This window comes from Amblyomma maculatum, chromosome 1, assembly GCF_055883805.1.
Source record: "Amblyomma maculatum isolate TAMU_Amacu chromosome 1, ASM5588380v1, whole genome shotgun sequence".
Lineage (NCBI taxonomy): Eukaryota > Metazoa > Arthropoda > Arachnida > Ixodida > Ixodidae > Amblyomma > Amblyomma maculatum.
In genome coordinates this window covers 459705626-459724709 of record NC_139344.1, presented here as the reverse complement: position 1 = coordinate 459724709, position 19084 = coordinate 459705626, and the positions used below count along the sequence as shown (strand labels likewise).

The window sequence follows — 19084 nt, the reverse complement described above, 5'->3', positions numbered from 1 at the left end:
AGACTGCGTTGATTGTAGAGACCAAAAATGTCCGGCTGACCTTCACAATGTTAAGGTTATGAAAAGGATGAAGTACAAGTTAGCCAGAGAGATTTATGAAGCATATGCAATCTGTGACTTGAGAGGCCAATGGTCAGCATGCCATCGGTGGTTTTGTTGAAGGAATTAGATTTTTGCACTAACCTGCAGGATGTTAACTACAAGAAAGAAGTTGGCTGCAGACGTGAAGTGAAGGAAGAAGATGTGCGGTTTCTAGTTAATATAGTTGTCAATACAGCGTTGTCCTTGTGTGCGTGTGTGTGCCTCTTGGGCTTTGTGTTGTTGTTACCTGCTCTGCTGCCTTCTTCCAAGAGATGTGTGACCAACTAGCTCATCTTTCGACTCTATCACTGTCCTGCGTTGTGCGCATCTTTTCTCGTATACCTTTGTAGTCCTCAGGACACCGAACCAGAACCATTCGAGGGCCGATTCACAACCGGTCGAGCGATAGTCTCACAGAAGCAAATGCCGCCAGTGACCGCCTGTGCAACAAATGAATTCCAGAAGTCAGATATAAACGCGTTATGATTCAATCAGCCGAGCGACGGCAGTCTCTTACATACGGTGATGTCCACACTAATCGTTTTGTGTGTGTGTGTGTTTTTGGCGCAGATTAGCGCTCTTGGCTTAGCGCCGGAACCACATGCGCCGCTGCTTACATAGACCACTGTAGCGCTTACGCAGCAATAAATAAAGCGCATATTTCTAAACATGCATGATCGTTTATGGGTCGTGACTCTGCATATAGTGGAGTTGATGGTCCGTATACCGTCGAAGGGAGGTTAGAACATTTCGTAGGTCCTCTCGGTGTATGCACCGGGATTGATTACCCGAACTGTCTGTCTGTTTGCGAGCAGGATAGGAATCGGTGGTTTTTACATGGAGATGAAAAGAAAAAATGAAGACAAAGAAATGGATAGCAAGAATTCTGATCCAGGTTTATTAATTTATTTACAAATATTTCTGTATGACGTGTGTGGCATTGCAGCAGCAGTTTCAAGAGCGTTGCACGGGCGCATCTTAAAAATTTGTGTTCCTGCTTGCCTGCCAGGGATTATTTATTTAATTATACATGCACACACCTTCACATGCGTGCTAATCAAACGCCGTAAAAGAACTTGACAATCTAAGTCTACCGCATTTTCTGTGAATAGGTGTAATGGGTGTGTAATTCAGAGAATTTTCCAGGCTCTAAGCCGCATTCAAGGTTTCTCGCTACGTAGTGCCTTCACCTGTGCATCGAGGGGTGCCTTTCGCGGTGAGTTGAAAAAGTGAAATCTCCTCTGATATCGTGTAACGGGAACTTCTTGTCATGCTGGGACTTAGGACGTTAGGGCTGATGCGTTGCTGCTAGAAGGGCGATGGCAATAAGCGTATAGTCTTAGTATGAAAATTCGCATGATACACTTTTTCAGGCGACCCAGTCCACAAATCCAATGCAGTGCTTTCTGTTGCAGTCAAGATAGGTGAGAAAATAATGAACGTTGATTGAGAAAAGCTCATCATCATACTCAGCTTGACTAGACCCACTGCTGGGCGAAGGCCTCTCCCACATTCTTACAATAAACCCGGTCCTGCTGTGCTCTTTTATAGCGGCTATATATATATATATATAGTCGATACATGCACGTGTCGGCGTCTTCGGCAGCGTTCGGTGTGGAATGTGGCTGGTAGGCAATGCGCATGCGTATCTTCTACATCTTCCCCGGTTTGTCAGTACTTTGAAAATACAGCGATTTACTTGGTTGACATTCTGGTCGTTGTGGAGATTATTTGGTTAGTTACTGTTTTTGAAGAATTGCCTTACTTTGGCGTTAACTGGGCATCTGTAGTTTGCATCTCCACCTCAATGAGTCATGGACTGGGCATCTGCTCGTCGCCGGTCTCGTGTTCATTGCCGGACTTGTCACTTTCGGCTACGCTGTGCTCAAAAGGTACCAGCATTCCATTTAAGTGTCTTCTGTTGCAGTGGAGCAGTTTGCTATCTGCGGTAGGTACCCGCTATGAACACAATGCAACAAGCCCCACTAGTCGCGCTTTGCGAGTCCACTGCTTGTCACGAATCCTAACCACGTTTACTTCTATTTATGCTAGAGATTTAGTGCTAGCATGCGCTTTAAAACACTTGTCTTCGGGTGTCGGCTAAAGTCAGGAATTAATGTGCGGAGTCTTCTGCCTTGCATGAGCTCACCTGGTTCCTGCTGTCCTCCAATGAAGTCGAACGGTAGAAAAGCAGTCCCAGCCAGAAGTTCTGCTGTATCTCCTGCATTTTTTTGTCAAAATCCATTTTACAATTTGGGCCCCTTTTTCCGCAAGCCCCGGATTTCCATAATCTAGTAGACTTGCGTAAAAAGGCGCCAAATTTTGAAATGGATTTTGCAAAAAAATGCAGGAGATACAGCTTTTGCTTTACTTTTATTAATGCCCAAATTGCCCTCGTGTAGACGTTGAAGCATTTCCGCCCTCATCGACTTTGGAATGACTACCACTTTAACACACTTCCTTCAAAGAGAGACAACTCTGCAACGAATGGCTTCATGCTGCAAACTAGGTCACTATTATATGTTATGTAACGTATAAATGATTGCAGGTCAGGATCCCTTGGAGCGGCCTCAACATGTCGATGCATTGTTTTGCTGCTCACCAGATCCGTGACCACTCCCACTGCGTACAGCTCTACGTCATATGGGGAGTCGGCAATGTACGCTAATTCCTTTGGCGACCATCTTGATTGCATGTCGGTGAGCAGCAACTCTTTTCCTGGTAGAAATTTAGGAGAATAATTATACCCCAGCAAGCGCAAAAAAAAAACGTTGAAGCCTAGGCGGCATATCGCCAAATCTTTTCGCCGCAATCGCTAAGAGTGGACGGGGTCCGTTTCAATAATGATGTTCCTTCCATAAACAAAGTGGTTGAATTTGTCGCTCCCAAATGTAATTCTCATGGCTTCTTTTGCTATTTATGAGTACCTTTGTTCAGTTTAGGTCCTGACACGTAACGCCTAGGCGACCGGATGCCAGCTATTCCCATGATGCTGCCAAAGCCCAACTCCTAGACCATTTTTGATGCATCCCAGCTGATTTTCGTTTCTTTAGCTGGATCTAAGAGTGCCAGCACAGGCATGTCGCATAAAACACTACAAAGAGCGGCCTACTCAGCGTCATGGTTTTCTGCCCACTTGATAAGATCTTTTTGATAAGATCTAGCAACAATTTGGTGTTGTCAGCAAGATGCCGAATGTACTTTCCAAAGCAGTTGGCGACCCCCAGCATTCGCTCAACCACCGTCTCATCTGTTGAGTGTGTCATTTCGGCAAAGGATGCCCTGACTGTGGGATTGGGCTTTTTCCCATCTTGGCTGATGATATCATCCAAATATTCAACTTCTGTGTACGCGAACATATATTTGTTTGCATTTGACGTCAGGCTAGCTTGCTTTGCCAGCTCCAGTCATCGTCATCGACATACACGCGAACGCTTGGATCTCGTTAAAATATCTGTAATATGTTTTGGAACACCTCCGGGGCTGAACTCCGGAAGCGATACTATCCGAAACGTGTCGAAAATATGCAAATTGTTAACATGGCATCATCCAGGGGATGATGATGAAACCCTGAATTTTCATGAGGCGAGAGACGTATTAAGCGCCAGCTCGCTCCGCCTCAATGATATCACGCTTTGGCATCTGAGAGTGATCACGCTTCAGATACTGGTTAACATTTCTGGGATCCATGCATAACACCAATTTTCCATCCTCCTAACAATGGCCCGCGGGCTCACCCAGTCTGTTGGCTCCCTGATCCTTTAAATAATGTGAACCTTTTCAATTCATGGCAGCTCCTCTCGCAGTTGTTCTTGAAACGCCAGGGGAACACCTCGTTCCGGCTGTATCACAGGAATTGTATCTTCGCCCAGGACCCTCCCGTATGAATTCTTTATACAGCCGGTACTTTGAAAGAGCTGCGGGAATTCTCGCAATATTTTGTTCGAACGCACGTCGGCCACGGCTTCGATTGAATACGCTACCAGTGCCAGCGTCTCAGTTTCTTGTAGTATAAATATTGCCTGGCTGCTCTTCTTTACAATGAAGAAGGTAAAAGTCTCAGACTCGTCGTATAACCACTGATAGGGTCGCCACTCCAAAATGTTTATTCACGTTAACACTGTACGACCGAAGAATGGAGCTGCTTGGCTGCCGAGATGTCTCTTTTTTTTGTATTTACGAAAAACCGAACAAGGCAGCAGCAAGTTTGCCTCAGACCCAGTGACCACTTTGAAAACAACATTCACGTTGGCCACTTTGGCTGCCTCCATCCAATCAGCTGTTATTGCGACTCTGCAGACCTTGACAATGAGGATTTCGAAGCTGTCCTCGTGAGCTGCGGCGCTGGCTACACACTTTTTCTGGCAGCAGGTTGCGAAAAAATTGCCCCCTTTGCACGCAAAACATGTCTTCCCAAACGCTGGACACTTGTTCCACTCGTGCGTTCGATTGCATCTGCTGCAACGAAATCGTGCACGCTGTTGCACAAAAGCCATTCGCTTCTAAAGGTGTATAATCGGGTTTTCACAACTGCAGCAGAGGCCGCACGCGTCAGCAGGCACAAGTGTCCTGAGCGCACTATGAATCTGCCTTCTCCATTATGAAGCCAGGGTCGCGCTGTCAGTATTTGTATGCCCTGCAATTGGTAGAGGCACAAAGACGCGCGATGAATGAATGTCGACAGTCAATTGGTGTTCGCACTGCAAATATCTCAGTGAAGATGGCAGAAATCATTGTTTTTGTGGCGGTCTACTTTCACACGCTATATTGTTTTCATGCGAGGCATTCTCCTCCTCACCTCTGCCTCCAACAGGTCCCGGTCTGCATCGTTTCACCACAGTGTGCACAGTCAGCTACCTGCACATCGGCCTCATGGTTCCCCCAGGAGATGTGTGCAACTACCTCTTCTACGACGCTCTCTACGCGCGCCCGGAGGACACCTTCATGGGGACTCTCACCAACGACTACCTGAAGCCCTTCTTCAACGCTGCTAGGCAGAACACCAAACAGCACTTTGGATTCTCCGTGCACGCACCGTGAGTCCTGCTGCTAGTTTATGGATTACAGCCTCCGTGGCTTCCAGCATTCCATTTTTTTAAAGCGAAACGCTTAAAAAAAAAACACTTAGAAACACTCGTTAGAAACACTTCTAAAGCCCCACTTTAACCAAGCCGTATGAACGTGCCTTAGTGGCCTATAGGGGTAACGTAAATGCAGGGGTCCTGATAGGCTGAGTCTGACATAACTCTCCCATGTGAAATGAGAGACCCAAGTTGGCAGCTTCTGTTCGGGGACCACGGTCATGGACACGGACACGGCACACACCGCCGAGTGGTTAGACCAGGCGAATTATAGAACGCCGGTGAACGTAGAAGCGCTAGGCATGGAAGCCAAGGAGAGTTTAGCTGCTGGCGAACGGCGTAGAAGACTGGAGAAATCAACCTCTTGTAATCCCGAGGTAGTCGCTGCTTTTCGCTACGTATATCCAGGCATAGCAGAGCTAAGCCATCTTTCTTTTTTTTTTCAGGATATATTTTGGGAGCGTAGGCTGCCATCCTAATTCTTTGTCCCGGGCTGCAGAACAAAAACAGGAGTAGAAAGCAAAGCGCAAAAAGGAGCTGGACGCGTCCCAGCAGTTTGCCCTCAAGCTGTCTTTAAAGGGGCGATGACAGGGTGGTTCGAAGTATTGCCGTTTTATACTTCTATGAATAATATAAAGATATGTTATTTTACTCGCAAAGTTTTAGTACCCAGCGAGCGGCGCATTATACAAAAAACGCGATGGAAATCGGAATCGGGAAGCTCCTCCCACCGAAATCGACCACCATATTGTAATGATTGTGTGACGTCACAGGGTATATGCGGCGGAGCCAGGGCAGCGTCGTCTGCAAATCAGGCTGCAATATCAGAAGACAAATCGCTCGTTTTTTTGTTCTTTTTTGACGATTGACACAGTAATGGTCGTTCCTCAGCACAAGTGCTTGATGACGTTGTTACCGCTAGAAAGCGATATAGAATAAAGCCTGCTTTCTTCAGCATAAGGCACGGTCCCAGTCACTGGGCTGCAGTGGTTATAGGTTCCTTAGTTTATCGATGCACTGATATTTCGCATTACACCGGCGACGATGCCAGCACGGCCAACGGTCGCCTATAGGGACCGGGCGCCCGTTGTATGGCGCCACCGTCGCCTCGGTGGAACAGCGCCGCCCGCGGCGGAGTGCCGAAACAGCGGAATGCCGAGGCAGCTGAGCGGCGCAGTTGTTTCCGTTCTGCGAGGCATTTTTGAGCCTGTTCCTACCCGTCGTTTTGCGGTGCGGCTATGAGAGCTTTGAGCTGCGTTGAGTAATCGCAAGGAGTATTTTTTGACCGGGAAATCTTGAAAAAGAAAAGGGCCGTTCTCGGAAGGGCGTGCGTGTTTTTTTTTTCTTTTTTTGAAACCGCTCGGCGCATGGTATTTCTGTTATATACTCGAAAATGCCGCGCGCTTGATTTCACCATGCGCTAGGAACACCTTCGTTAGGCACTTGTTAAGGCGACTTCGAAGACGGGAATTGCGCCTGCACCGCGCGTCCATCTAATATTAGGTCTAGTCGAAACCTGCCTGAAGATCAAATACCGCCTAGCCGTGTAGCCGTGGTGCCGTAGTAGTGGTAGTTGTAATGGTCAGCGTTCATGTAAAATGAAAAAGATGCTGCACCTGTCTTTTTTGGTAATAGCTAGGCTCAAACGATTCAGAGTGGAATAATAGCGAATGACATTCCAGTTTCAACCTTGCAACGAGAGCTGTAAAAGGAGAAAAATAAACAAGTAAGACACAAGTAAGATCCTATTTGTGGTTGGAATAGCAAACACACATATACTTCCAGGACTTCCTGCACAATTACGCTACAATAGCTCACTGAACCCGGCCTTGAGACTATCAAACTTAATCATAATATAAGCCAAATGAGTAATACCACCTGAGCATCATTTTTACATATACGACAATGCTCTTGTTGAAAACGTCGGAGCTGCTACATATAATTGACTTAGAAAATATTATACTATACATGCCTTTCTCCCGACATGCTGCGGAGGCAGTGAAAAGAAAAAAAAATTAAATTTCCTTCTAGCGTTCTCTCAGCGCAGGAAGTTCAATGCGATTGATCGCACCTGCCTTGAACATCTGAAGGCAATAGTCCAATACTGTCAAACTGTTAAATACAATCGAAAAAAAAACAGTGTGCTGTGCTGTAAGATAAGCCACCGACAATAAGAGAGCGTTCTATTGTTAAATGAATCCCTCTGATGGCTCCTCCGCTAAGATGGTCTACTTTCTCAGCGTACCACGAACTTGCGGGTCCGATACCTAGCTGGCCTCGATACTTGATGAGTGTGAGGGGATGCGACCATGTATGTAGTTTTCTATTTGCACGTAAAGGAATCCGGATAACTGAAAGCCATTCCGTTTACAACTTTGTCACTGCAGCTTGCCGGACTGTTGCTAAATGTGTTTACATTGGCCACAGAAGCAATTTCTGAGAGAGGTAAAACGGTCTTGTCATACTACGCCACAATCAGGAAATCTCACGTTCACTAAAACGCCGATGAGAAACACATGTATTTAGGCGGGCCAGGAAATGGACGCTGCTGAGAAAATACGTAAAGCCGTGTCAGGTGCAACGTGAATGCGAAAAAAAAAATGCTACACGGACTTCGAAATTAAAACAAAAAATGCTTCGTTTATGCTCGTTTCCACACATTAAATTGTATTTTTTTTCTTGTTCGACTTTTATATTAAGCCGATAGCAGATTTTGTGACCATGCAGTATTGATTGAGCTGTGAAATGAGTGATTTTATTAGGCAAAATGAACATGCCACAAACAAATGTTAACAAATTCTAAGAGTATCAACGCAGAGCTCTCAGCGCATTTTCATTGGTTGACAAACTAAAAGAGGAAAAATAACAAGATCATGGTAACAGGAATTGTTTGTCTCCTATCTGCTTTCTGTTAAGAGAAAAAGGTAAATCATCTTTGACTATGTAAGCGAAAGTATCTGCACAAACATTGTCTGTGCCCATCACTGAAGATCATAACGTAGCCCGAACGACGATGGTGGAGCTGCCTTTTCTTTTTCCGTGCTGGGGTTTTCTTGTACACAGGCGGTGAAATGCTAGCGTTGTAACTTACGTTGTTGGGTTACTTCGATTTCCAATTGTCAATAAAGTGACTACAGATGAAGGAGCGCGGCTTCGACTCCGAGACTCTCGTGCCGTCACTCCTGGGGAACAGAAGGCACACAGCATCCGATAGCAAGCGGAATTTTAAATATTCGGCACTTTCCATGACCACACAGTAACCAAATACAGAGATTCGTGCCTTTTCCTTTCAAAGAACCATGCTTAGGTCACCCGCCACTCATGCTTCTGTGGATGCCCATAGAAATGAATAGACTTAAACGTCCGACGAGTTTGCGTAGCTGCCAGTGGAGCCAACAACGCACCACGTTTCGCCAGCCTTGTTGGGCCAGACTTCATTTCCCTGGGCATATTCACACAACTAGCCTAACTTTCTGTTCTCTTGAAGATAGTATATTCACGCACAACGTCATCTAAACCTTAGGATTTCCAATTTACACACAAACTAACGACAAACAGTACGCTCCAATGCGCTGGCAATGCGCCGGCCGGGGCAGGCACATTCCGGCGTTTCAGCGATGTGCCGAGAGGCGGCGCCACCCGTACAGCTGTCCGGTCCCTCTATACATGAGGCACATGTAAAGACACACGAAAAAAAAAAGCACCACAAGTGTTCGCTACGCAGAGTTCGCCATAGTCCGAGTTTCAGCACAAAGCACTCGTCCGTGGCGCATGGTTATAGCACGCGTCACACATCACATAACACGGCGGGTGACGGGAACACTCACGCCACTGCACAGTTCCCGCTCCGTCATGCAACTGTCTTTACACCCCTTTTTGGTGCCGCCAAACAGTTCCGTGCACGCCACCCGTTGGGTAAGCAGGAACCCTCACGCCTGGTGAGGCCAGCATGGCTATGCCAAACAACCAGATACAAAATTGGACAGTGAGGCTTTCTTCGTCCCTGTACTTTGCTCAAGATTTGTACGGGAGCTCCAATGACGAGGTTAGCCCATGCAGTTTCCTGCGCTTACGAAGGGAGTTTGGCACGCGCCTGCTGCTATACGCCGGAACACTATAGATCTCGTGCTCACCTCGGCGCCCGCGTTGTCGTGTAGCAGTGGCCTTTAGCGCCTGCGGCACATCGTTGCCGCCTCTCGCGGCGCCAGCACTAGAGATCCTTGCACTGACCGCCGATGGGAGACTGCTTCCCAAAACAGAAACGTCGTCGCGCCTTACCTTCGGCGGCCTCGACTTTCTGAGGCCGCGTACTGCTGTCGTGCCTACACGAATTTTGAGAGGCCCACCTGCGTACTCCTTGCTACTACTGTGCTGTAGTTTAGCCTGTTCGCTCTCTTGACCAGAGATATCAAACTGGCCAGAATCCGTTACTGCGCCCTCTGTATCAAATGGAGCGGGCGCCCTCACCGTAAGCTCAGCCTCGACACATGTTGCGCGTAGATCCCTACACGGGGCGCAGTCCGTCTCCGTCGGCTGATCAGCTCGCACTTCGGGAGCGAAATTTCTGTGTGCGGGATCCGTGCCGCTGCTGTCGGGCTCCAATCCTGCTAACGGCTCGTCCGTTTTTTCGCGCATTTCCAATCGCGGCACGACACTGTTCGGGCAGTTAGTCTCGCCCCCCAGCTCTAGCTGCTCTAGCTGCGCCTGTGGGGCTGCACTAGCAGTTTCCGCCGCTCCCTGCACTGAGCTAGCAACGCTTCGCTCGTCCAGGCTATTTGTATTCGTCGAATACCGGGAGGGGCTACCCTCAACTGCACTAGCGCTTTCTGCCACGGGGCCAAGGTCTAACTGTCGCTGCTCCGTTGCTTCGGACGCAGTTTTAGCCTTTCCGCCGCCGGCATGCTCACACATCAGCGCTCTCATCAATCTCTCTTCTTCTCTCAGAATTTCCTGTTTTTTTCGCTCAAAATCCAATTTAAGTTGCCGAATTACCAAACGCTCCTCCTCCGTCAGGGGATATGCGTAAGCTTTGCTTTCAATAATATCTGGCGTCCTTACTGCCTAGTACCTCACTTTCCCTAGCACAAGCCAAGCCAACCTCGACCAGACGCGAGAAATCCCACTCACCCGTCACCAGCGTCGCTGCGGGTAGTAGCACCAAGCCCGGGAGTGACCCCTTAGCTGGTCGTCCTCGGCAGGTAGCTTGCACAGTCGTCCTTTGGCTGCCGCTGCTGCTGTCTGAGGCCTTGTTGCTTGCTTCTTTGTGGTAGGGTGCCGAATCCTGTCGACTGCGCCAGTAATGAGTAACTGTTTCTTCACTGCCTGCCGAAGTCAGCTATTCCCCGCACAGGTTCGAATCCTGTTGGCTGCGCAAGTAATGAATAGCTGTCTTCGGCAGGTAGTGAGGAAACAGTAGACGATTGATCAAATGACGTTCAACGAGGATGTATATTTACATGAGAAACGTAGTTTACATGGGCAAACTGAAAGTTACAGTAACAAGAGTCACACAGACAACTGCAACTTACGACAAAATAGACTCTCACACAGAGAAGTCACTCTACAAGCCCTTACTTTTCTACCGAGCATTTCGGTTAAAGCCTGGGGACTGTAAATACGTGCTAAGCACGGAGCCTCAATCTTGACTGTCGAACATGGTCCGAGGACCGCTTTTTGATACCAGACATCAACAAAGACCCAAGGGCGGTCACCTTAAGTGATCCGCCCCGAAAATGAAGCATCCAATCAAATTATTTAAAAACATGCCACAACCCCCGTGGGTTGAGAATAATCTCGGACCCAGATCCTTAATTACGTCAAATAAAAATACAACATTCAAAACACACACTCTTTCCTCTCGCTGGTCCCCAAACCCTCTCACACGGCGCCTGTCTTGGCCTCCCCTCCTCAGCGTGTTTGCGACGCGACCTTGCAGCTGGTGCCTTTGTGAAAGAAACGCCGCGGGGTATCTGGAGACTAGGCCACCCCACCGTCCCGTTCGAGAAAAACGGGGGGGGGGGGGGGCACTGTCCCAGAGCAGTGTACAGTCGCCGTTCCTCGGACCCAATATCTCGCGACCCAGCGGGAGGCCGCTGGTCTGATTGCCTACTTGGGAGGGCCGAGGGTCGCGCCTATGCGGCCTTCTGCAGGACATTTAGTGAGCGCTTGTGGCAGTGCAAAAGGCTTCATTAACGGCGTCTCCCTGCACCCACTCTTGGCGCCACGGCGGCAGATCGCTGAGATTGCTGGACGAGCTGGCCGTAAAGTGGTTCGCAGAAGCGTGCCACTGTTGTTCCCGGCTGATAATTGGATGCGTCTGTCGTTCGCGTCTTGGCGACGCCTCGGGGCGAAAGGACGGAACAAACCAGGCCTCCCGCGCGCCCGCGCCCAAGAAAAGGGCAAGAAAAGGAGAAAAAACAGCGCTCGCACCTTGGCCTCGGCGCGTGGGGGGTTCGACCGCCAGCTCGACTCCACGTGCGAGTCGCTTTTCACTGCGGCCTTACAATGCCAATGAGATAACGTCTGGGTGCGAGGGTCAGTTCCGAGTTGACAGTCTGGGTCAATAATGCAGCGTCACTTCCGGGCGCTGCATTCGCTAGTTTCCCGATTAGGTGCAGCCGTATGATTGGGAGGAGCCGCGACCAGGTATCGGTCAACGGGATCGATGAGCCCGGGGAGATGGAGATCGGCTGTAGCGACGAGCAGTTGGGACGGTTTTGGTGCGAGGTTCATCTGGTTGAGGAGGAGAGTGTGCAGGTCGATCTTAGACGGAGCGGGGCTCCTCTTGTGGGGCGACAAAGCGTCGAGCTGCATACTAATACCGACGGTCAGCGTAGTAATAAAAGCGAGTGGTGGGGAAAGTACGGCAACGGCAATACCGCGAAGTGTGGCCGGCTCGACAGCAAATGAAGCAGATTGGACTGTCGTTTGAGATGCGCCACTCTACATGGTTGTGACCAAGGTAGCGACGTGGGGAGGCTGTGCTGGTGGTTGTAGCAGCCACTAAAGGAACAGGGTGCGATGATGGCGTGGGGCGGCACGGAGCTAAAGCAGAGGCCGACGTTTGCATGTCCCTGGCGGACAACGGCCTGTATCATGGCAACGGTGTCGGGCGGCGGAGACGAGAGTGGTGCAGGAGTTAGGGCCTCAAGTTCTCTGCGGTCGATCCGAGTCACGGTCGTGGGATGGGAGGGTTGGTGCCAAGGGGCCAGGTCATCGCAGGATGAGGTAGCCGCCGTGTTCGGAAAACGCGCAAAGCAATCTACGAGGCGTCTTTGTTTAGCCTGCTCGAATTTTCGGCAGACTTGGAGCACCAAGTCGACGGTAGAGCAATCCATGCAGAATAGGATGTGGAACGCATCATCCGCGATACCCTTGATGATATGCCCTACCTTGTCACTTTCCGGCATGGAGGTGTTAATCTTGCGACTCAACGCAAGCACATCCTGAATGTAGGCGAGGTAGGACTCCGTGGGGTATCGAACACGAGAAGAAAGTTCCGTTTTTGCAACCAGAGCGCGTCCAATTGGTTTCCCGAACAAGTCCTTAAGCTTGCGCTTGCAGGTATCCCTGGTAACGAGCTCTTGTTCGTGGTTTTGAAACCATGTTCGAGCTGTTCCCGCCACATAAAAGATGATGTTAGCGAGCATGATGGTGGCGTCCCAGTGGTTGTTCCGGCTACAGCGCTCATACTCATCAAGCCAATCGTCAACGTCTGGATTGTCGTCGCCATTAAAAATGGGAGGGTGGCAAATTTTCGTTTCAACAACTGGCTGAGCCGATGTTCCCGCGGTGGTAGGGGCTATTTCGGAGGTCATTGTGGCTGTTTGAGACGTGGTTGTGATCTCAGGTAGGTGGCGGCCGCTACGTAAATCCAGCTTTTGGCGGCGTAAATGGGCTAATCGGCGCGTACTGGGATCTTAATTCACCTCCACCAAGATGATACGTTGCAAGGTTAGTCCACGAAGGTTAGTCCAGGATGGCACTGCACATAAAACACAAACACAGCAGCGTCGACGCTATTCTAGTATCAATAAGTGGTAGCATCAATCGTTGCTACCACTTTGTCTTCTTCTTCTTCTTCTTCTTCTTCTTCTTCTTCTTCTTCTTCTTCTTCTTCTTCTTCTTCTTCTTCTTCTTCTTCTTCTTCTTCTTCTTCTTCTTCTTCTTCTTCTTCTTCTTCTTCTTCTTCTTCTTCTTCTTCCAGCGATACAGGGCATATATGTCACAATATTATGCCTTTTATTCGCAAATTGCACGATGAGCGAATGTAAAGCAGGAGAGTCTATTGAGCCGTATTTGTACCTCTGTTGCACGGCTCATTATTGCGTCCGTGATGTAAATTATGGGCCTGTGTAAACCGACGTTTTCGTTTAGGGTGCGTGCAATGTGAGATAGTGCGGGATGTATTTCGTGGTGCGATGCCTGCAGAACAGAGCGGGCAGGGGAGATCATCTCTTCGTAGCGTCTTCCCGCGTTTACTTAGTGTGTCGCTCACCAGGTTTAATTTTTTTCCGGTGAAAAAACCTCTTCGAGGGAGGCTTTTGTGAGGAGCAAGCGCCACACAAGGACGCGAAAGACGACGAAGAGGAGGAAAAATTAAACGCATGGTGCATTGAGAAAGCGTCACGTGGAAACTGCTACAGACGCGTGGCGCATTGAACAAAGGCACTTGGAGCAAGCGGCAGGAGGAGGCGAGAGCACGGACAGAGCAGGGTGTCGACACTACGACACGGAAGAGAGCAGCGCGGGACTGAGGTCTCGGGGCTATGCCTCTCTGCTGGCGCCCCAAGTGACCAGGCTTTGAATTTCACCACAGACGTCCGGGAGTGCAGGCCCGCACATAACCTCGACAATTGAAGATTCTACTGGCGACCCGAGTGATCAGGCTTGGGCTTCCACCACAGACATCCTGGATTCCAGACTCGAACTTACCCGATCCTGACTCCGACTCGCGGCCGCGACGGCGGTGGTCGGAAGATGGGATGACTGGCTCGATTACGTAGTTTATAGGGGATTTGCGTTGCAAGGCGCGATAATGTCCGTGGTATGTGGTTTCTAGTTTGCTGGTCGCAGGAACGCATGGCCAAACGAAGCTGTCGGCCAGGAACGTCGGAGCAGGGGTATCGAGTGCAACGGACTTTCTTTGTTCGATGATTGAAGAGCACGTTTGTTGCTATCGCCATCGCCTAGCTGCTAGTTTTCTTGTTTTTTTTTTTTGCGGGTGCAAGTCAGCCAGATAAAAGAGTTAATTTCATTACCATCAAGCCTGTCTTCTTTTCGTGTCTGCGGCCTTGTCACCACTATGTGACAATATCAATAGATATCTTGCTCAGTACTAAATGCTGTAGCAACAACGACCGAATTGCACAGAGTGCTTGCTCAATGATTGATAAACATTGAGAATAATAAAATTGGTATAAGGATCCTAGAAGCATTATTGAGACGATACGTGAATAGCGGTTACTGTAACAGCACACAAAACATGCAACACTGTCAAGATTATTGCTATGCAGCTTGAAGGTAGCGTAGGAAGCCACATCACAGGGCAAGCAAGAAATCGTTACACTATCAAAGTGTGTGGCAAGCATAACTTTGCATGTTTTATACGAGGTCAGTGTACGGCATCAGTCATTTTTAACAAATTTAGACGCCCGCTTTAGGGGCATATAAAATTCATTACTGTAACACTGTCTCTCACGTAGCATAGATGTAAAATATTCGCCTCGCATAGTGCCACGCAATCTCCACCGGATTCCAAAAGAAAAAAATCCGCGTCTCGGTAGAATACACAGGTTTGGGGTGCGACCTAATGCCGGTGAACAGCTCCGGCAACGCGCTCCATCACCAGCACAGGAATTGGCCACTCTCGTGCTGTAATTCGCCACAACCTTCAATGAACAGCTTTATAAAACATCGGCCATCTGTCACCAGCGGCTGCGGAGCAACTGACCATGGCGGCGGCCAGACCTGTGACGCAGCGATGTGTGCCAAGAATTTCCGACTCCGGACAGGACGTTATTATAAACTGACCCTGGCAATATTTAACGCTAGATTTCTAGCGAGTGAGGGTAGTTTAGCAGTAGCGTTAGAGAAAATAGAGGGCTTAGCGAGGTCAGGGGCAAAATGAGGCATAGACTCGACTGAAGCGAGGGCATGTTCTCGAGGTTTGCTGGAGAGACGACCACTAGAAGTACGTTTATTCTTGAATAAGTATACAGCTGGCAATACAGATGAATTCCAAGGCATTAATGAGAGGGTTGCAGGAATCGCAATTAAGTGGGTCTGGCGGCAGCAAGGACAGCTGTCTGATGTTTTATGGGGAAAGTAATATCACGCTAAGTAGAATCGTTCTCGACGGTAGCCCGTTGCCCTTCAAGTCGCGCGCCGCCTGACCTTGATCCACCGCCGCGCTTAACAGATGGGGCGCTGTCGCCATGGCAACGCCGTTGCCGTAGCAACGCGATGACAGTCTGGTACAAAATTAGAGTATGTAATCTGTTTGTGGCTATTGGGGCTGTATACCGACCACCTGGTGACAGCGGGAACTGTATTTTGGATGTCACTCACTAGATCGTGAAGCATAGACTTCATGATACTAAACTTATTGTGGAGATTGCAGTGCACTGCACGTCAACTAGAATCCGTTGATTGCAACTGGCCGCAGAAAGGCTCTCTGGAATACATTGACTTAGCTGTCTCATGTGATTTATCTTATCTTAATGACAAAACTACTAGAGAGTGCTCCATCTTAGATCATATCTTTATCACAAGAGGTTTAATTCGTAAGGATTCCAAGTGTGAAGTTGTGCAAGCTATGTCTGATTATATTGCCGTTTTCGTTGAATTCTCTGTTGAGTGCGATCTGAAGAAACCAGCATGAAGGTTTGTGACATATGTTTTTGAAATGGTGTTGATGATGGTGTTCTTTCTACGCTTGGGGATTCTGTTGATGTATTTCTGCATTCCAGCAAACTTTGTTGTGTGGACGTGTTAGCGGACACATTTATGCAGTTGCGTCTCAGTGCATATAAAATTTCGTTCCGACCAAGTATGTGAAACAGAATCCTAAATGCCTATGGTAGAACACAGATGATCATCATCATCAGCCAAGCTATACCCACTGTAGGGCGAAGGCCTCTACCTTATTTCTTCAATTAACCCGGTTTTGTGCTAACTGCATCCACTTGACCCCTGCAAACTTCTTAACCCCATCCGCCCACCTAACTTTCTGCCGCCCCCTGATACGCTTTGGAATCCAGCTTGTTACCCTAAGCGACTATCGGTTATCCTCTCTTCGCACTACATGTCCTGCCCATACCCGCGTTTCTACTTGATTTCCACTAAAATGTCAGTAACTTTAGTTAATTCTCTGACCCAATCTGCATGATTTCTATCTGCTAATGTTACCCCTACCATTTTTCGTTCCAAAGCCCTCTGTGTTGTCTTCAACTTAAGTAAAACCAGCTTGGTTAGCCTCCACGTTTCAGCCCCATAGGTGAGTACAGGTAAGATGACACTGTTGTATGCTTTACTCTTTAGCGATACTGGTAAGCTGCTAATCATTTTCTGCGAGTGCTTGCCAAATACGCTTCACCTTTGAAGAATATTCTCTAAGTATTGTATAACAGAGATAATACAGCTTATTCGTCGCATCAAGCGACTTCGTCTACATTTGCGGTCGAAGAAAAATAACCAGGGCCGGCTTGCACGATAAAGTCCGAGCTAAGTCCAGACTTAAACAGTGCTTTTAGCAAGACCAGACTTCTTTAAGACTGCTCGGGTTCCGAACGCTTCGGTTCGGCTCGTGTTCACCAGAGTGGCTTCCCTGAATGCCCTCAGCAACAACATGGGGCATTTTACCTCGTGAAACAATCTTAAGCCGCAAAACACAATGGCACGGATTTTACGCAGCGCAAGAATGACGGAGTGTTTACATCTTACAGCGGAGACAGGGTCAGCGCATCCCTGTATTTCTCTCATTTCTCTGAGGTAACTGGCGTCCTTGTGTCTTAACCAAGATGGCACTAGAGGCGCAATCGTACAAGCGACTTATTCAAGTCAGGGCTGAAGCCCAGTCTCTACTTCAGTCTTAAGCGGCCATGCTAGTAGCCTATCTTTTAGACTCAGTTAAGTCTGGAGTTGGCTAAGACAGTCTTAAGATCGTTTCGTGCAAGCGGGCCCAGGATGTACTGCTTACCATATTAGGGGAAAACTGAGAACAAAGGTGCATAAGGATAGCGACTTCTATTATCAGAATACTTGGACTGTATCGCGTTACGATAAGACGTGGGCCAGCCTAAGCTGCGTCACTCGTGCCACTCGTGCCACTCGGCACAAGGCGCTCTTCTTATCATTGCCCTCGTCAGTCGGGCTGGCCGGGGCCTATATAATAGAGCATGGAATAAAGGCTGGTCATTCGCCTTACTGATGTCTGCCTGTCAATTCACCGTTCACGGATCCTTACATGGTATCAGAAGTGGTCCCCCTTCCTCGACAGCGCCTTGAACAGACAGAAGACTTCAACGCCAGGCTGCTAGGATGAAGCTTCTGAAACCCCAGATGCACTTCGCATCACAGGTGAAGTTTCCAAGAAGTGACAGCTCTTTAGATAGAAGCTGGAACTATACTTTACCGTAGTGAAGCCACATGACAGTCCGTTGAGCGATTCAGCAAAGACTGTGGTGCTCTTAACTTTAGCCGGTGACGACGCTAACGAGGTCTCTAATAATTTTACATTCAACGATGGCGAAAGCAAAGAGGACTGTAAGACCGTCGTAAAGAAGTTTCACAGCTACTGGGGCGCACAGACGAATGAGGTGTACGAACGATATTTGTTCCGGACAAGATTCCAGGATGCAGGAGAAACCTTTGAGCAGTTTTCACGGGACGTGAAAAAACAGGCACGACACTGCAATTTTGAAAGGTTAACTGATTCCATGATCCGCGACCAGATAGTAATTGGAATCAATATTGACACCCTCAGGGCAAAACTTCTTCAGGACAATCAGCTGACGTTGCCCAAAGCGAAAGGATTCTGCAAAGCATTCGAAGAAGCAGCTCTTCAGAACAAATCATGGGGACAGAAAGAAAAACAGGTCGATCATGTGAAGGAGACTCAAAGAGGAACAAGGCTGCAAAACAAAGTAAGGTGCTCGAAGTGTGGCAGAGAACACAAGCCACTCAACTTTCCTGCTTACGGGAAGGCATGTAGAAAATGCCAGGGAAAGAATCACTTCGCCGTACGCTGCCGAAAACCAGCACAAGTAAGTGAATTGAGAGATGACAATGACGAAGACTTCGACATCTTAGACATCTGTGTGGACAGCGGGCAAGTCGACGGGACTGGATTGTTAAGGCAAACGTTGGTAATGCAGCCGTTTTGTGGAAAGTTGACACGGGATCGCAAGTGAACCTATTGCCTTACTCTGTCCACAAGAACATCAAGCCTACGCTACCGCTCAAGCACAGCAGTTCCACCCTGCGATCCTACAGTGGATGCACAATCAAGCACTTGGGCGTTATCAACCAACGCGTGGCTATCGGCGAACAAAATTGCAGCTTGAAATTTTTCGTGGTCAAGAAAGGATGTCAGGCGCTTCTTGGTCTTCAGGCAGCGGAACGACTCGGGTTGATTTCCCGAAAAGTGTATTCGGTGATAAAGAACAGCTTCGACAAAACTGCTTGAAGAGTACAGCGACATTTTTTAAGGCACCGGGTGCGTCCAACGCCAATACAAGATGGTGCTCCGTGAAGGTTCCGTCCCAACCGTTCAAGCCGCTCGGCGTGTACCCTTGGCACTGCCGGAGCCCCTGCGCCACGAGCTGCAACGAATGGAAGAGGCTGGCATCATAACAAAGGTCAGTGAGCCAACGGACTGGGTGAGCCCTTTAGTCATTGTTAAAAAGAAAGACTGAAAGCTA

The 19084-nt window shown here is 48.6% G+C and overlaps 1 pseudogene; it reads left to right on the top strand.

Moving 5' to 3' along the window:
* The first annotated feature begins 1716 nt into the window (after window positions 1–1716).
* Window positions 1717–19084, top strand: part of LOC146209767 (uncharacterized) — a 39634-nt pseudogene continuing 22266 nt past the window's right edge.